Genomic DNA, 18,281 nt, shown 5'->3' with positions numbered 1-18,281 from the left:
CAGCAGAGAGTTCAAGGGAAGGATCATCTCACCTCTGACGTACACACCTCCTTGGCCCTGCTCCCCTTACAAGGCTGCTTTTCCCCCAGCAGCTGGGCACAGATTCTTACTGGGCATCTTACCTTTTAGCTCACCCAACAAGAGAGCCTTTCCAATGAAGAACACCCTCCCCCTGCTGCTGATCGCTGCTTCCAAGAAGGCATTAATGGTTGTGGTCGCCCTGCGCTCTACCAGTAGCAGAGAGATTTGAAGGCTTTACCAGTGCAGTAGCTCATTCACTAAACCACTAACTCCCCACACGCTGTCGGTGTAGGAGACAGATTTTAAGCTTTGATGGGGGAATTTTCATGTGCCGGAATTACCGGGGATATAAACACATTCAGAGCTGGCTGATGGTCTTCTGCTTAAAAACACTAAGGGTGCAGCCTTCAAGCTGCAGCATGGCTCAGCGTGGCTGAACTGCTGCAGGCAGGGCCAGGGGCCACACCACATGCAGAGCCCCCATGCATGCACCCCCATGCATGCACCCCACATGCATGACCCCATGCAGAGCCATGCTGCGCAGACCAGGCTGCTCAGCCTTGCCGGTGGTACAGCACACGTACATCTCCTGCTTCTCCGGGTTTTGTCCGTGCAGTTCTCCCTTTTCTGCGCTCCTTTTGGCTGCCCAGTTAACCAAAGAAAAGTATCTTACAGTGTAAGAAGCACCTGTGTCACTGAAATTAAGTGACCATCCACAGACAAAAAAAATGTTAAAAAAAAAGGAAAGGAAAAAAAGGTCTTTCACAAGGCAAATTGAGAAACCCTCCCTGTAATTGTGGAGGAACAGCTTATCAGCACTTGCTGTATCACCTGGGTGTGGAGAGCTGGTTCATTGAAGTTACGCACCTTGAAGGTTTCACATTAAAAAACCTGGCTAATGACTCTTTACTACATCTCCCTACAAGTAGTTGAATTGTGTTTCTGCTTTTGTTACAAGCCACGGGACCAGTTCAGAAATACTTTCCATATTAGATGTCTAGTGAAACCAGAAGAAAGAACTGCTCCTACTATTGTGCAAATCAGTAAACGCTGTCAGTCTTCAGACACGCAAAGCCTCCAAGGAAGCCATCTCGGAGAGAGATGGTAAGGTCTGGGTCTCTGCTGCACCCGTTATGTCAGCCATTACGAAAAGGTAACCTCACCACATAACATTTGAGAATGAAAAGCAAATATATTTCACTGACAGTATTCCCCCATCTTTTCATCTAACAGTCATCACTGTTAAAACATTTAGCCACTGTCACGGAGTTTTTATTTCCAGAGCCCTTTGCAGATATTAGCAATCGTGGTGGAGATTGCGGTAAGGAAGAAACACAAAGCAGATCTACAGAAGTGAGGAGAGCTCCCTCTCAGAAGCCTTTCATCTATCATATGATACTTTCTGGTTAAGTGATCACCTCTGATTTGTTGAATCAGAATCTTAATCATGTACTTGGCATCAAGCAAAGGAACTACCAGCAATATTAACAGGGTTATCCAGGACTGGGGGTGGAAGTCCCCGTTGTTTAAAGCAAGAGTTAGACAGTATTACCACATGATCCCCTCACTCAGACTCTTTGAAGTGTTATGAAAACATTTTTAAAGCAATATTTGCCACAGGGTAGTCACTCATGTTATATCTGTCTTACCCCTCCTCTTTTCATCTGTGAGCACCTCATTACCAGTGGATAATACTGATGCTGTAATACCACTTTCCCTTGGGAACAAAATAATAATCATCTGTGTCATTCGAGAAGGATCCTGCTTGGGCCTTTATGTGCAGGAATGCACAGCTGTAAAGCATGCCTGACAAAAACGTTTGATTTTGTTTTGTTCTCAGTTCAAGAAATACAGGTACAATGCGTGATCACTTGTTTCTAGTAAAGGGTTCTGAATACTCCTTTGTTTGCACAAAGAGCAAATGTATCTGCCCATTAAGACAGAAAATAAACTAAAGATGCCAGTAAATGCAACAATAGTGCTGTTGCTATTAATATATTTCTATTTGTCTGTAGACTATGATAAGTATTTCTTTCATTAGATTCATGATTGGGCTCTGTATTTTCTTCTCCCTAGAATGTAACTTACTAGGACTCACGCTGTAATGTGTTTTCTCAGAAAATGAGAAAATGACCTGTTCAAACCATCTAAAGAAGCCAAGGATAGGGCGAAAAAGAGCACAGAAGGAAAGACAGCAAGTGTCAGCAAGTGTGCTGAAAACTTTGTACGCAATGTACTTGTCTGTATTTTAGGGGAATTTCTCAAATAAATATTTCAGATTTGGGCTTGGCAGATGATACCATTAATGGAAAGGAGGACATAAAACATGGCTAAGATCTACTGATGTAAGCGATGAGCCCCAATCCTGTTCCAGCTTTGATTCTGTTTCCTTTGCCTGAAACACAATTGTCCCTCAAACCCCCTGAAGCAGACCCTTGTGTATTGCACTTTTCAACTGTGGAAGATTTAAGTTAAATTCTCCCCACTCTCCCAAGTTATTATCAAAACCTCCATCAAGAACATTGAGACAAAAGAATAATTGTGTATAATTTTGTCCCTAAAGACAAAAGTCATTAGGGAGATGTAGTAAAGAGTCATTAGCCAGGTTTTTTAATGTGAAACCTTCAAGGGCGACCTTTGCAGAAGCCCAGTCGTAGGGCCTCTTGCAGGCTGCAGGCTTCACAGCCATGCTGCAAGTTCCCCATCAGCAGGACAGAACATCACTCAGGTCCGACCACAATAGAGCACCCTCCATTGCTCCACAGCTGCTTTTCAGAAAGGCAATCTCTGCTCCAAATCTTACAATTGCTCTGTTTTTGTTTTGCTTTGCTTTTGAGATCAATGAACTTCAGAGAAATATAAAGGTAACCTCCAAATACTAACACAGCCTAAGCTTATATTCAAAATGGGGGTGGTCTTCTGCAAGAAAATGGGACATTTCACGCTGTCCCCTGTCCCTGGCTCCATTTCCCAAAATGCAGGCAGAACAGCCTCCAAAGGACAGCCCATCCAAACCCTGCCTCCAGACAAAGGAGTGAATGAAGGTCATCCCCTGAGCCAACTGGAGGAGGATAATGGCAGAGTGGAACAATCTGAACCGAAGGTATTTTTAAACTTTATCATCAGGGGAGTTAAAACACTGTACTTCATGCTAGCTGTTGTCAGGATTAACTCTAGTATCATGGGAAAAAAGGGCTAAAGTCATATAATAATTACATGCACTTTGATGTTTATTAAGAACAGCTACTCTTGTAAAATTATAATGCTGCCTTCACAGATTAGAGCTTAAGCTCTGTCAGCACTTTTGTTGTAATATTTAGTGAGATTAGTCATTTTGTTAATGAAACATACAATTGGATTATGCTTTTTAAAAACGCTTTATGTACAAATCTTTTAACTTACAAGTATATGAATGAGTCGATGTTATACACAAGTGTTAAATCTATCCGCCACCATGACCCTCGCACTTGTGTACAGGGGTGCATGTACACACACATTTTAGCTTTTGACAGATAATTGTACTTCTACTTTTATGTAAGGCTCTATGTTTACAGGAGGTGAAAATCCCACTTTACTCGGAAATGACAGCAAGTATCAAAAAAGAGTTTCATCCCCCATGGCTGGACTGGGCAAACTTGCAGAGTGGCTTATATTCTGTGCATATGAGAGAGAAAACAAAGAGGGAGATGCATGAATAAAAAGTATCCTCCTATCTATCACTACAAAGATATATCTAGAGGAGGGAGCAAAAATAACTATTCCTTCAGTCTGCTTCTCCTGGACCAGAAGCTACAGTGACTAGGTAGCTTAGTTGTGCTTGGTACATAGTAACCCCTGCTGTCATCATAGATGGGTGTTTTCCAAGCCTTTGAATATTCATTATACAACATCTTGGAGAGGCAGAAATTGTTGTTGTTTTTCTTTTCTGGATGGAGACTGAAGCAGAGCGAAAGAAAGGGCCTAATCTGAATGAATAAATAAATAAATAGGCACTTAGAGCAATTTAGGAGAAATTTGGGCATGCAAGTTCAAGCAAGTGATCCATAAGATCTCCACCCAGCTGCCTAAGCTGTGGGGTGTCCAAGTTCTCATCAGTCAAATGAGGCTCAGGCTCTTGTGCATTTTCTGAGCACCTCCAGACTCTGCTTGTAGACTGGGTTAAGCCTAGCCCAAAACATGGCAGTTGTGAGCACAGAACGGGACACCAAATTCAACCACCTTCCCCATTCCTGCCAGGTACAGACCCAGCACTCTCACCTATCACCTCCTGCCTTAAAAACTGGACTACTGGGAAGAGAAAGCCAGAGATGAATTCTCACTTTGGAGCTGGGCTGGTGTATAGAAAGGAGGAACACAATATTCAGAGCAAGTGTACGGCCAAAGAAGAGGACAGCAGTCCAGTACTGAGTCCTGGATTCATTCTCCTGTGCCCTGTTCCAGTTAATAAAGATGTATACATGATACATTTAAGAAGTTGTATCTGAGATGAACAGTTAGCTCCACTGCTCTGGCCTGTTCTCCAGAGCTAGGTTTTTTAAGCTGAGTTCAGGTATCTACACCAACTTCTGCTTGCAGCACAGTCATAACATTTAGAAAAGGAATGAATGGGAATGCATGGCTAAGGGTAGCGCTGGTGAAGTAGATGGAAGAAAACAGAAGGGTGGCTAACATCTATGCAATTCCCAGTCTGAAGTTCACAGCTGTTGAGAAAATTGTATTCTGCAAGAAAGCCAGAGATGCAGGGTAGTGCAGGATTACAATTAATTTTACTGTTTTGTACACAATGCTGACAAGGAAAAGCGAATGTTTTCTAATCATTACAAGCAAACCTTTTCAATCTTCTAAAAAACAGTACTAGAAACTGACAAAAAGGGGATTTTAGTTTTGGCTTTCACACTTGTTTACTATTAATTAATGGCATCTTTACTGGTCACTTTAGTGGAGCAGGAAGTCAGGCATCAAATCTGATTACATATCCAGCCTGGAATTAATTCCTCTGCAAGTCACAACAGACAGACCAATGGGGCAACACAAAGCAAATTGTCATACCTCACCCATCACAGTGGAAATTTTATTGTTTAGAGCTGCCAGTTTGTAAGTACCACATTCAGGATACATCTTCTTTTTCAAAAAAATCCCAGTCCCAAAGGCCATCCAGCTGCAACAGCTATACTGACAGATGAGCACTGTTTACATTCCTCCAGCAGAATGAGATAATACAAGAATGTCAAAAATTCAGCCAAATCTGCTGAAGAAAATTCTCTCCTTTACAAAACACCTGAATTCTGAGCGATGGGATTTTCCACAACTGTAAAGTGCCATTTTCCAATTTCCGCGCTTTCAAGTGATCTATTAGCTGGTCTTGCCCAACTACAAACACAGCAGTACGTTTTTTAAATGACATCCTTTTAGCCGGATGCTTTGTTAATCTCCTATTCAGTTTCCTGGGCAGCAACTCTCTGAAGAATAATAGTTGAGTTGGAAAAGCACTTCATTTTGACATGAAAGACTTGTGATTCTTTTCCAGCTGAATGAAGACAGCGAGTACAGTAGTTTTCTCACAATACAGTACCCTGCTTTAAAAACACACACACCATTTTTGCCTTTACCCTCATCCCTTCAGTTTGTACTTCAAAAGAATGTTCATATTATTATACAATGTGTTAATATTCTGGTTTAAATCATAAGTGTTTGGGAACAAAGGGTCCCAGCAAGAATGATATTCCAGAAGGCAACACTTAATTTCAATTTGTGATACAGCTTCAATACAAGCATTGCTATACGAGGCATTTATTTGTTTTTCTTTCTTTTTTTTTTATGAGATAATATTAAAAGCTGGCAAAACAGAACAAGAATGAACAATTATTTCTTTAGGTTAACAAAATCTTACATAAGAGGCAAATCCTGCCCTTGCTGCTTTGACTTCAATGGAAGTCAGACCTGGCATTTGATGTGCATCCTATGCTCTGGGCAGAAGAGTGCAAAAATTGAAATACACAATCCAAAACAATATTAAGGACTGCCTATCCCACATCACAGATGAATATCTACCAGCCTACACAAGAGCAATTAAATCTAAATTCCTAAATGGAGATCAGATGGCACAGGAGATTACAAACATAATATGGGTCATTTCATCTCTAGTCTACTGTTTTACATACAGTCCGAGCGAGTATAGAACAAAAAAGTCATTAGCGGCAGACATCTGCTAGTAGACAAATGAGCTGATCTCAATCCAGCTTCTTCTGGACACACAGATAAATTGGGACAGAGGAGAGGTGAGGAAGAGAAGTGGCAGGGGAAGCACCAGAAAATGTATACAGTTAGAAACCTTCCAGCCTCTCTGAGAGAAGCCTAGCACTGCCCCATCTCTGGATCCTTAGTGGCCCCACCAGAAGTTGACAGGCAAAATACCACAGGAATGACAGCAGCACTTTACTGGGAATTTCAGTCTCCCAGGCTTTAAGCGTTTTTTACAGGCAAGTCTATCTTTAGAAAAGGATTTGAAAGTTACATAATAAATAGCTTTCCTATATTAGAAGGAAGCTAGAAATTATTCTGTTTAAGTGCACATGTTGTTTCACAAGAAGACAGGCTTTCAGACACTTCATCAGGACTGTCATCACATATCATGGCACTGATTTACATTTAAAGGGGGAAAGGAAGGATTTTGCTCTCTAAATCTGGGCTCTACCATAAATAGGCATGACTTAGGTGAGAGCTAGATTTCAACTTTCAGTGCTAGGCCAGCGAGCTACAGGCAAGAACGAAAGACGTGACATGCTGGGGAAGACAGATACTCCTTGAGCAAGTCAGAATTAGTAAGTGCTACTTAAGAGAGCCTCTTTCCTGGGAATATGGATGAACACTTTCAGACTTCGCTGAAAGTTAAGTCATGCACACACTTAGAAGAGGATACGGCAATACACAACTAAAAGCAACAGATCTCGCTGACAGCTAATACCATGAATCCTAAAAGCAAGAAAAGTCTAGGGAGGAACCAGATGCTCCACATTATAAGCTCCTTTTCCTTTCTTTCACTTGTATTTTTTAAATGTTCATGAAATGATGACTAGGTTACTAGATTATCTTTAAATCTCAGACATTAAGCAAAGAACACAATCTATAGTTAATTTGCAAAGTATTCATTTTGCCTTTTCCCAGATAATAGCATCCAGGTAACCGAAGCCAGGCAGCATGGCTGTAAAGTCCAGGCAGAACCAAACTCAGGAACAGCAAGAACAGCAAAGAGCACATCAGCCAATAGCAATTTATTGTTTCCATTTTAGGAATAATTATTTTAACTAAAAATTCAAGCGATTTCTGAAATGTGAAAACATCTGTTCAAGAACCTCAGTATAAATTAAGTCATCCCAATATATACAAAGAATGAATAAAATTACTCCACAAATAAGCCAAATACTCTTTATTGGTTACAAATATTTAGTCAGTTCCATTCCAATTCTTAAACAAGGAAAATAGATCCAGAGCTTGGAGGAGAAGTTACAAATATGTTTCAGGTTCCTTAAAATATTGCTGTTAAAGAGACAGTGCAGGAACATTATGACTGAAAAGTCTGAGTTTATTGTTCAGTCTAATTAGAATTTAGGTTGATGAAATATATACAGGTAAGTAACATGTAAACTAAATGAGATAATCAAGAGTCACGCATAACAGATTTTTATTGCTATATTCTTCATCCCTCCAGTTTAATGAACTGTTGGTCGTGTTCCACAGAGGTGCAGATGTTCTTCAGGGATACAGCACAGGATACTGACACTTCTTGTTAAATAATGCCATCAACTTCTGGGGATATTTTTAAAGTAATAAAAAACACCATTATTTTTATACCTAGAACAAGTTAGAAGAATGAACTATTCCTCCATTCCAGTCCAAGGGAAAGCATTAGACATAATACATGCTGTGGTGGGTACTGTTACATTTTGTTACAAGCTAAATCAAGTTTAAAACCACTGTTTAGACAATAGCTTAGTTGTCTTAGTATTAATCAGGCCTTTTCCTTTTAAAACAGACCTTATTCCATTTTCTATTTGTTTGTTCCTTTGCTATGATAGTAAACACTCGAGTCTCAGTTCAGAGCACTGTTAATAATATTATGAACTATAAACAAAGTTGATGTTATACAAAATTTGTCAGATAGGAAGACTTGGTTGTTACAACAGGCTTTGCCTACCATATGCTTTGCTTGTTTGCATCAAAAGGAATTGGGTTTTTTTTGTCCTTATTTTCTTTTTGCTGAACTGCAACATTCCTTAACACTTAGCATTGCAAGATTTTTAAGAGTGAAATAGCACAACATGGGGATCGATGGGAAGACTGACTGCCCCATTCAAGTTTAATTTTCATTTTTTTCTCTAATTATACTCAGCTGAAATGCACCAGTCACTATTTTCAGCTGGTTTGGGCTGTTCTGTCAGCAGCTGATCTAGCAGAGAAAGACCAGAAACGAGGAGCGTGAGGAGACCAGACCCGCCGCCTGCTCCACAGGAAAGCACTTGCAAAGCCATTTCTGGATTTTAACCTTTTTCCTGCCTTCTGATCAGCAGCTTTTTCTGCACAAACTATTGGTACATTCTCTTTCTTGAAGACATCTGCAGAGTATAGCCACAAGGCGGGTTAGAGAGGCTGGAACGCCGCCACCCCTAAGGAGCAGTCTGGGGAGCAGCAGGGGCGGGTTTGGGAACGTGCTTCCCCAGAAAGGGGCAGTGCCCTTCTCCTGCCCCGCTCCCCTCTGCCTGTGTGGACCCACAAGCTCCCTTGATGCCAGCACCAGTACTTGTGGTGGGCCAGACCTGGCCTGGCAGAAGGAAAACCCAAGACGCGTAACTACGATCAGGATAGAAAGGCTGAAAACAAGAGCCAAAACAAAGCGCGAGGAGGGAATGCAGGACCATGGCTCTCGGCGCGCGCAGCCTTGATTCTGCCTTAAACCTCATCCTTGGGTAGAATAGCCCAAGAATGCGTCTGGGACGTAACCACAAGCAGGAGAGAGCACAGCCTTGGCTGGGATGCAGCAGTCATTTTGCTGCGTGCCTCCATAAGCGAGTTGCAGAAACTGCACCGGCTCCGGCTGCCAGACTCCATCAGCCCGGCCAGACCCAGGGTGGGGAAGGTGGCCGGGCAGCGGCCAGCGAGCCACATACGCTGCCCACATTCCTGGGTAAAAGCGGGCAGTTGATCTGACTAGAGTTGAAGTTATTTATACCAACAAAGAGTTTGTCTCATCGACACTTTATTTTATAACTAGCTATGCCGCTTCTGTTGGCCAGCAACATCTCGTGCAGCGCTGGACGGGCGCTGCTCCCAAATAACTCAACTCCGGTTTCACATTCCTCACCTCCACGTTCGTGCTGCCCGGCGGTTTATTTTACAGATTCCCTGGCCTCAAGAGGCTGCTATCATGTTCCTCCGCCCCGGCCGCAGCCCTGCCTCCCTGTCCCCTCTCAATAGGGCCTTTGTCGGCGGCCACGCGGGGGTCAGCGGTGGCACTTGGGAGCAGCTCCTGCCTGCAGACCTGCTGCCTGCCTCCCCGAGCCCTCCTCCCAGAGCCACCAGCCCTGATCTGCTCCACACAGGGCCCTCAGCGATCGGAAAAACAAAATGCACGAGGCCTGCGAATCAAAGCCCCAACTCCTTTTTTCACCTACGGTGTGTTTTTGCCTCAGTCTTGCACGTTCCCAGGAGGGAATTAATCCTCCTGAACAACGCAGCTCATTTCTTCAGGCCAGTCTGGCTGGAGCAGAATTCCTATTCTTCACTTTAATCCTAGACCATCTGCCCACTTCTGCTAAAAAAATATACCATTTCGGTTAATCTCACAAAACTGCAAATCCAAGATTACATTGAATTAATCCCGTAAAATGGTTTCCTGCAATCAAACTACATGACAGGCACAATGTGAAAGTGACAGTTACTTCTTAAGACCTTTCCCACTGTGTCTTAATTACAGGGCAGGTAAATGAGAAAGGCAGCTCTGCCAACAGGCGTTTCCAAAAGATGACACTTTCTATCCAGCAATTACTGTAACGAGGCCCTAATCCTCCGTTAGTGTTACCACGGGCTCCCAGGATGCGAATCAATAACAGGAGCCCCAGGCTGATCCAGGGCCAAATTCTGAGCTGCCCCCGAAGCTGGAGACAGTGCACGGGATTTTGCCAGCGCGGCACACACAACTTGCCATTGCCTTTCATTCAAAACACCCAGCAAGGGTGCACGGCCGGCCGGCCGGCTCACTAATTACTGCTTGCAAATTCAGGTCACACGTCAGGACGCAAACCTCTGGAGGAGCGAAAGCAACAACCGAGTACAATAGGGTTGAACCCATCGTGAATAGAGACCTAATAGGTAAATATTTGTGTACCTGTACCTTTCTTGAAGGCTGTATTCAGGTCGCTCTTCAAAGAGCGGGTTGAAAGGGCACTGCCTACCCTCTGTTTATTCCCGTTAGAGACTACTATTACCCTTTTGGGCCAGAGTCTTTAGCTAATGTTCGGATTGTTTTTGTTGAGGAAACTGAAGATTGAATTGTGTATAAACAGGGTAGAAACCCTGTTTATTTACTGAAAATGGGCATTAAATTGTATTTCTCTTAATACAATCATCAAACAGTAAGAAGGAATTTCTTTGCTCTTTATTCCAAGCCTTTTATTCACCAGCCAGCACTTCACCCAAAAAGCATGACCTTTTTTCTTGTTTTTTTTTTTTCTCCTCTCAGAGCCCCATTACTGAAGCTCATTCGACCATTCTTGGCTTTCTCCAGTGGTCTCTGCCTGCTTTTGTGGTAACCCGGCTGCACTGCCTACACACTGTTTTATCCAGCCCACACCCAGACATACCCTATTCCTTGCTTCTAGCCCCTTCTGAAACTCTTGCAGTGACACAGCTGATGTCCCAGATGACCTTCGATGTACTGTGTCATGGCCATTTGCCTCTACCATTTCAGGTTTTTTACATATGTTCTAAGGCAAAGGTGGCTTTTACAGTCACCAGCTTCCAGAATACTTCAGACAGCTTCCACCCCAATGATATGCTCATTTCTGCAAGGACTCTGGAGTACTCTGGACACCCCAGGTCACTGCAACAATCAGACCGAGTCAGTCTCCCCACACGGCGCAACTGGTAAGCCCCATAGTCCCATATGGAAAATATCTGTTTCCACCATTTTTACTCCAAAGCCCAATTCCCAGAGATGTAAATAAGGCACAGAAGGAGCGAAGGAAAAAGCTGTGTGGTTGCCCATTCCCTTCTGCCAGGTATCACATCACAGAGAGAAGCTCCTACCTGTGCCCGCACACGCTGCGTGACAGTCACACAATACGAGCGGTGGCTGTGGCCAGCTGAAGCCAGGGACAGACAGTATGACTCCTAGTTTCTGTGCGCTGTTTCATCTTCCCTCCTGCTACAAGGGAAAAGAGAAGCCACAGCACTTGCAGAGCATGCTCCTGCCCCTGCGGCACCGTGGAGGAAGGGGACTCTTGGGTACTTCGGTCCCTTGGCCTCCCAAAGATCCCATAACTGGAATGGCCTCTCTGTGGCATCATCAGTCAGCTACTGACATATCGATACCTTACTTTAAGACTGCTCCAAGACTGTAAAGACTACATTATCAAGAAAATAAGAAACCAAATTACTTTTAGAACAGCTAGACTATGTTTCAAGGGGCTTTAATCAAACCCATATGACATGCAGTTTAGTTGTAGATCTTTACTGCCAGTAAGAAAGCCTGAGAGGTGAGAGTTAATGCTGGTTTTCTTGCATCCTGAAGAGAGATATTCATTCAACTTCACCCCTCAGAAGCTACACCAATAAATTATGCTTCTTACGAAGGCTGCACAAAACCCTCCTCTCAGCAGAATCAAAATGACACATTTTTGCAGATGGAAGGGAAAGGAAAATGAAAAGAAAACACTGGATTTGTCAATACACAACCAGATCTCTACTCCAGCTAGTTCATTATCCCCAAGTAGTACCACCAATAAATATGTTAAGGAAAAAAAGATATACAAGACTGATGTAAAGATTCTGCCTCCCATCGAAGGTATCCTAACCATTAAGAACTGTAGGTTACTTCACAGTCTGAGGTTTTTTTAGCACTCGTTGCTACCATTTCTGAGGATACCGCTGTATGGCAGCTGCCTACCTGAACTTTCACGTGAATTGTTGAGTCTTGCTATCCGCTATTTTCTAAAGCACATAGTGGCAACGAGTTCCACTCTTTCATCACATATTGTAAGAAAAAGTTGCTGCTTGACTATCCATCCCTAATTCAGCTACCTGGAAACTATATAACTTATGATTAAAGGAAGTACAAGTATTCCTGCTCACCCTTGCTCAACATATTGCTTCTTTTAGGGCAACATACAGGCAGATTTCCATCAATTAAAGCTGTTCATTACAGATATATTTCACTGCTGTATTTGTTTCATTTTACACTTTGATTTGTGCTTTCTCAAGCTGTAGCATACCTGTTCAGACCCCAAAGCATGCAGTGTGGAAAGTATATCTAATGAAGGCATAATTTCAGGCATATTCCTGAGAAACTGTGAAACAAAGCACAGTACCTTGATAGCTTCTGTTATTGTTTGGACTTGATTTGAAAATGAAGTTGGTAATCTTTTGATCATATACACTGTAAAACATTATTGTACAGCCATAAATACTATTTCCTGCCTTAAGAAAAATCATGGGCTATTTTCCAGATGCATTGTAGCACAATGGGCATGGTACCAAAAGACAAGATCAATGAGTACAGAAAAAACATGTATTTCTTTTTTTTTTTGATAAGTTAAATCACTTGACAAGTTTGAATGGCAATCCTAACACATCTAAGGTAAGATTTTAATATAGAAGGAGTGGCTGACACACTGCACAGGAATTTGTCCCTTTAACAGACGCACTATCAAATCTGTGAAATATCCCGATTTTGTCAGAAAAGAATGGGCTAAATCCTCATCTCAGTTACTGACTGGCTTCAGTTCCCATGGGATAGAATTTGGTGCAGTGAATTTAACAGGAAACAATAGACCAAACAATCTCATCGCCTGTAAAAATTAAACACTGTATTTTCATAACTTGGGAATTATGTAAGGAATATCTCAGAGGCACGCAGTTATAAGAGCTCCACACTCAGCAAGCACACTTTGAAGGATACGGCCAAATGATAATTGCCTCCAGAACTTGGGAAGTATAGAGATCTCAAATAATTACAATCCCCAGAGCACGTTAGTCAGTTTGGAAGTTGTTTAATGCACTTTTGGAGAGAAGATGTGGGGGGAGAAGGACCAGGGGAGGGAGGAGGCCTTCGCACAGCCAAGTTTAATCATTCTTGCTCTATGTCCACATGCTTGTCCTTAACTAGCTAAGCACCTTGTTCCCCTGAAAGTCCCAAAGTGTATATGTAGGCAACATATACACATACAACTCCCACGCACGAGGTTAAATACACCCCAGCATTTTCAGGAGCAGAAACCAAGTCCCAACCACCTTCAACATCACTGGATTGGCTGCTTTTCCATCAGTAAAAATATGTAAGCTTTGGTCATGCAGGACAGTGGGAATCGCGTACACACCCTTCTGTGTGTATATTGGCTAACAGAGACCCCAGCCCAGAGTGCTGTATCCTATTTTTAAACTAGTTCCTTTTAAATTTAATAAATTGCACATATTTGAAAAAAAATATGAAAACATCCATCCAGCTGAGAGAGCAGATCTCATGGCTGGTAAGGACTGGGAACAGGAGATAGACAGAAAAATTCTGAAGAGCCCAGCCTTCATCTTTGCCCTGCTTGTTAATTCTTCCCAGACAATGCAGACACCAGGCCTGTGGCTTTTTGGCCACCCTGTGGTCTGCTTCATGTTTCCCCCATGTTCAGAGCTAGTTTGCTCATGACTGGAAAGTGATAGTGGAAGAGAGCTGTAAAGAAGTCAGATTTTGAAGAAGGATTTGAAGAATGCAAGGAGCAATCTGGAATGACTGGAAGGGAGCTGCAGAAAGTGGGAAGAGACAACAGTGGGAAGAAGATCTCTGCCTGCAAGCCCTGTGTTCCAACAGAGGCAGATTTGTAGAGCAAGAGAGCCGCTGCTTGAGGACCCAACAACCACACCATGTGCATTTCAAGGTTTACTTTGGATGAGCTCAAGCCTGACCCTGTGTCCCATTAGGTGTGCTCCTGGAGAACATCGACAGGATTAGCTTCATGCAAAAGGAATTCAGTCAAGCTGTGTACTCCAAGACTTGCAGCTCAGTTCAAAGCACAGCAAGTGGTGATGATGGGAAGGTTTTCTTCAAAAAGCATTCCTGATCCAAGCTGGGTGAACACACCTTGGGAGACGTGCCATTGCCAAGGCAGGGTAACCAGGCAAAAAGAGCTCTGCTGGAAATTTGAATAGGGAAGAGGCCTTTGAACTCCATATGGGTATAAATTAGGAACTCATGGACAGTATGCAATCAATTCAGAAGAAATAGTGGTTTATTCTGATCAGCCATACTCCACAACTGAGACCAGAGGAAGGGTAAGTTTCCGCACTCTCCTACCAACCAGGAGTGAAAGAACAACCCTGCCAGGCCATGTCCTACCTTTAGGTATGCAGCTCATCCTCTCACTGTTCCTATATCCCCATACTCTTAATGTGAGGGAACTTCTGAAGGTTACCATGGCTATATACATATGGTTTTGTTTTGGTCTCACAGACCTTATATCACAGCTCTTTAGATGCACTTACAACCCAAATAAAGGCGCAAGCCTTCAGTGCAGGGACTACATAAGCCTCTAGGACTGAGTCTTAGCACTGAACAGCTTTTCTGTATGCTTGAGATGCGTTGGATACAGGCTCTGATCCAACCTGGGAGACAGATAATTGTCACATTTCCCCAGAAATACCCATTCAGGCAGGAGAAAAATCACCGAGCTGATTCTGTGTCTTGTCAGTTAAACTAATGCAAGAAGTCACTTGAAATATTACCCAGAGAAGTAGTCCATCTTATGCTGCTCTCTGCAGGGCTGGCACCACAGTAAAATCAAGTTTTGCTGGAATGTTTCACCTATCTTTTTAAACACAGACTTTCTGACCCCTGATCTCGGAGGCAGAAGCCTGCTGTTTCCAAGGTGAGCTCTACTGTGGCCCTTCGCCACATGCTGGGGAGATGGAGTCAGAGTCCATCTCAGCGGCAGAGCACCATTGCTGGATTTCTGTAAGACCAAGGGCAAGGGGGAATATCAGACAGTGAGAAGGAAGCTGCAAAATGGAAGAGAAGCCTTCTGCTCCCTCCCAGCATTCATCCTGTAATCAATGTGGGAAGTATGACAGGTGAATCTAGGCGCTCTTTGGAGGCCATCATCAATGCCACACTCATGGCCCACGTGAGTAGTAAAGCCCCAGCTCAGGAGCAGGCAGAGAGTGCCTGCTGGGGCGGGCAGGACCCCGCCTGTCTGCCAGGCTCAAAGAGTCAAGCACAGGCAAATGCCCAAGAGAGACCAAAATGGCAGCAACTTACGTCCTCAAGGCCACTTTGGAAGAGCAATGTAGATATCTATGTAATATCTAATTAAGCTTTAAGAGTAAATTAGTGCATAACAATTAATTTTGTGAAAGAGATGTAGTCTCTGTTCCTCTTTCCCACTTAATTCATTTGTCTATCTGCTTTTCTGCCTGTGCTAGCAACAATAGGTTAATCCTCAACTCCTCAATACCACAATAGGTATTTCCCATTGGCTTTCAGGGAACCTGTCATCTCCCTGTCTTTATCAATAGAAAGAAAGCATAAAGATTTAAGTAACAGGCAAAGATATGAATTGGTCATAAAGCCAGACTATTTACTAATAAGTTGTTGTGCTGCAGATACGAACCCTTCCAGAATTATTCAGAGATGGTTTCTGAGAAACCCCACTCCATCAATGCCAATGGGCAGATGTGCAGAAATTCAGTTTGTATTTGCGATCACAAGCTTGAAACAAAAATAACACAAGCTGCAACACGCAAACGGGCATGTCCAACTCAGAGTATTATGTTAGAGTGCTCGTCCCACACACACGGCAAAGTGACAGTCAGTTATCACCCTGCAGTGTCAAGCCACGAAGCGTCTAAGGTGCGGCTCTTCCTGAATGAACATGAACAAAGTAGTGACCATATATAGTGGCAGGATCCTCCCTGGCTACCAAACACCGTTCTGTTCCAAAGCACATGATTTTTTTTTCCCCCCCCAACCTGCAGGCTCATTCATCACCATATTATTCGTGTTTCATGCTGTTCTAACTCTGTTAACACCAGGTCCATAGAAACTCTGATTGCCTGCTGATACTGAAAGAAAGCACACATCTTTCCAGTAACACAAAACCAAGTTTTGTTCTGTGGTTTCTTTCAAAACAAGCTGTTCCACTGCATTCAAGTGCATGACAGCTCTGTAAATTAAGGGCCACTTGGCAGCACAGTTCTAGAAAAGTTAAATAAAATACATTATTAAAAGTCAAAACTTGCCTACATAAAGCAGCTGGTTTTTTCATCCCTTCCTTCTACATTATTTAACTCCTGAGTTTTTGATAGACCTGTATTTGTTGTACACTTCTTTTGCAATAACCGTAACAGGGAGAGGGGAAAAAAAAGGGGGGGACGAAAAAAAAAAAAGTCAATTTCTTTATTAGACTATTTGTTTTACATTTTCATCCAGGATATTCTCCTACCACACTCAAGAAGAATACACAGTAATACCCATCAATTTTAAAATCGATAAAAGAAGAGTTGTCTTGTGGGCTTGCATTTAGCCATTTCAGCTGAAAGCAACAAATGAATAGCTAAAAACAGCTGAATCCAGTAGAATGTAAATAAGAGATCCTTGCCAAATCTTTCCTGGTTACCAAATTCTCTACCAAGTTTAAAGATCCCATTGCGATACCTTTGTACTTTATTTATAAGGCTTTGAGTAAGCCACTCCCTTTCCATATTTGTTTCAGTTTATGCCCGTATTCCCATGACTATTGCAGAACAAATCCAGGTGAAAGGTTGTTCTTCTTTCACAGCAACATTCATCTGAATTTTTCCCCCTTTCCTGATGATATATTTTTAAACTATCAACTGAAATCTTAGAAGAATTCAACCAAAATATTTGAAATTCTGTTGAAGGTTTTTTTTTTCTTGAGAAACAAGGCACCTTTCACAAAGCACTTTAACTGCACAATGGGTCTCAAAGACATCGTTCTAAGGAGCTTTTGTGAAGTTTCCAAAGGAGGAAAAACTTTTCCTGCTTTTCTCATTTCTCCAGTGGACTGAGAACTCTTTGAATCAGAGTAAAGAGACCAACTATTTCGATATCTCTTCGCTTCATCAGTGATATCTGTGCAGTACTGGATGCACTCCCAAAGTCCTGCCTGAACATATTCCAGGCTGAGTTGTGCAGGACTTAGGAGGGGTTCTCTGAACACTGTCTCTCCTCTGCACCTTCGCTGGGAAAGCATAAATGCGTTCCCAGGGCGTTACACAACTTGGCCGCAGGTAAAGCATGAGATACCGAGTGGGAATGGTAATTAGAAAAAATTCGAAACTGAGTGACCTTCCCTCAGCGCTAACATGCCACATAGTACTAGCTTTGTCCTGACATGTGAGGCGCTTCTCTTCTGTATCTAATCCAGGATCGCTTTACGTTTCATGAATCTACATGCAATGTGAGTCAGATATAAACAGAGTTGCCCAACCCTTTAAAAAATTCCATTACACTTAGTCTTCCTGCCAATTCAAGTGAAAGTTTTAGGCAGAGCAGGTGGCCCACAACTCGCTAATTTTTTTCCTCTGGTGCAAGAGGCTGGAATGAGACGGCGGGTGACAGCGTGGATCACCATCTGCATGCAGACATCACCAGCCACGTTTTCTCAGCTCAGTCCTGCTGAGAGCTCTTTTCAGGTCTCTGACACACTCCAGCCTCTGGTTGGCATGGTCCCTGTCAGGTGTCAGTCTCGCTGAGCCTCACCAAGGATACCCTTCAGGTGTCACCTTGTGCCTTGCACTCATGGCACAGGGCTGACCAGACAGCTACAGAGCTCAGGAGCTTCCCTTGGCGGATTACACTTCTCCAACACGTACCCATGCTAGAGCTGTGTGGCTTACAAAATAACAGGAATTCCCTATAATCATCAAGTCTACTTTCTTTTTTCTTTCTCTTTTTTTTTTTCTTTTTGCCAAGTCTCATGATATCTCCTGCCCACCCCAGAGCTCCACTGAAATGGAATGAAGTTATTTGATAGGCATCTTTT

At 42.8% G+C, this 18,281-nt stretch overlaps 1 protein-coding gene across 1 annotated transcript in view; it reads left to right on the top strand.

The window, feature by feature from the left end:
* Positions 1–18,281, top strand: part of SLC38A2 (solute carrier family 38 member 2) — a 350,401-nt gene that overhangs the window by 280,553 nt on the left and 51,567 nt on the right. The window lies entirely within an intron of this gene.

This window comes from Mycteria americana, chromosome 1 (genome assembly GCF_035582795.1).
Source record: "Mycteria americana isolate JAX WOST 10 ecotype Jacksonville Zoo and Gardens chromosome 1, USCA_MyAme_1.0, whole genome shotgun sequence".
In the NCBI taxonomy this organism is placed as follows: domain Eukaryota; kingdom Metazoa; phylum Chordata; class Aves; order Ciconiiformes; family Ciconiidae; genus Mycteria; species Mycteria americana.
The sequence above is the reverse complement of the archived record's forward strand: the minus strand, read 5'-3'. Positions and strand labels throughout refer to the sequence as shown.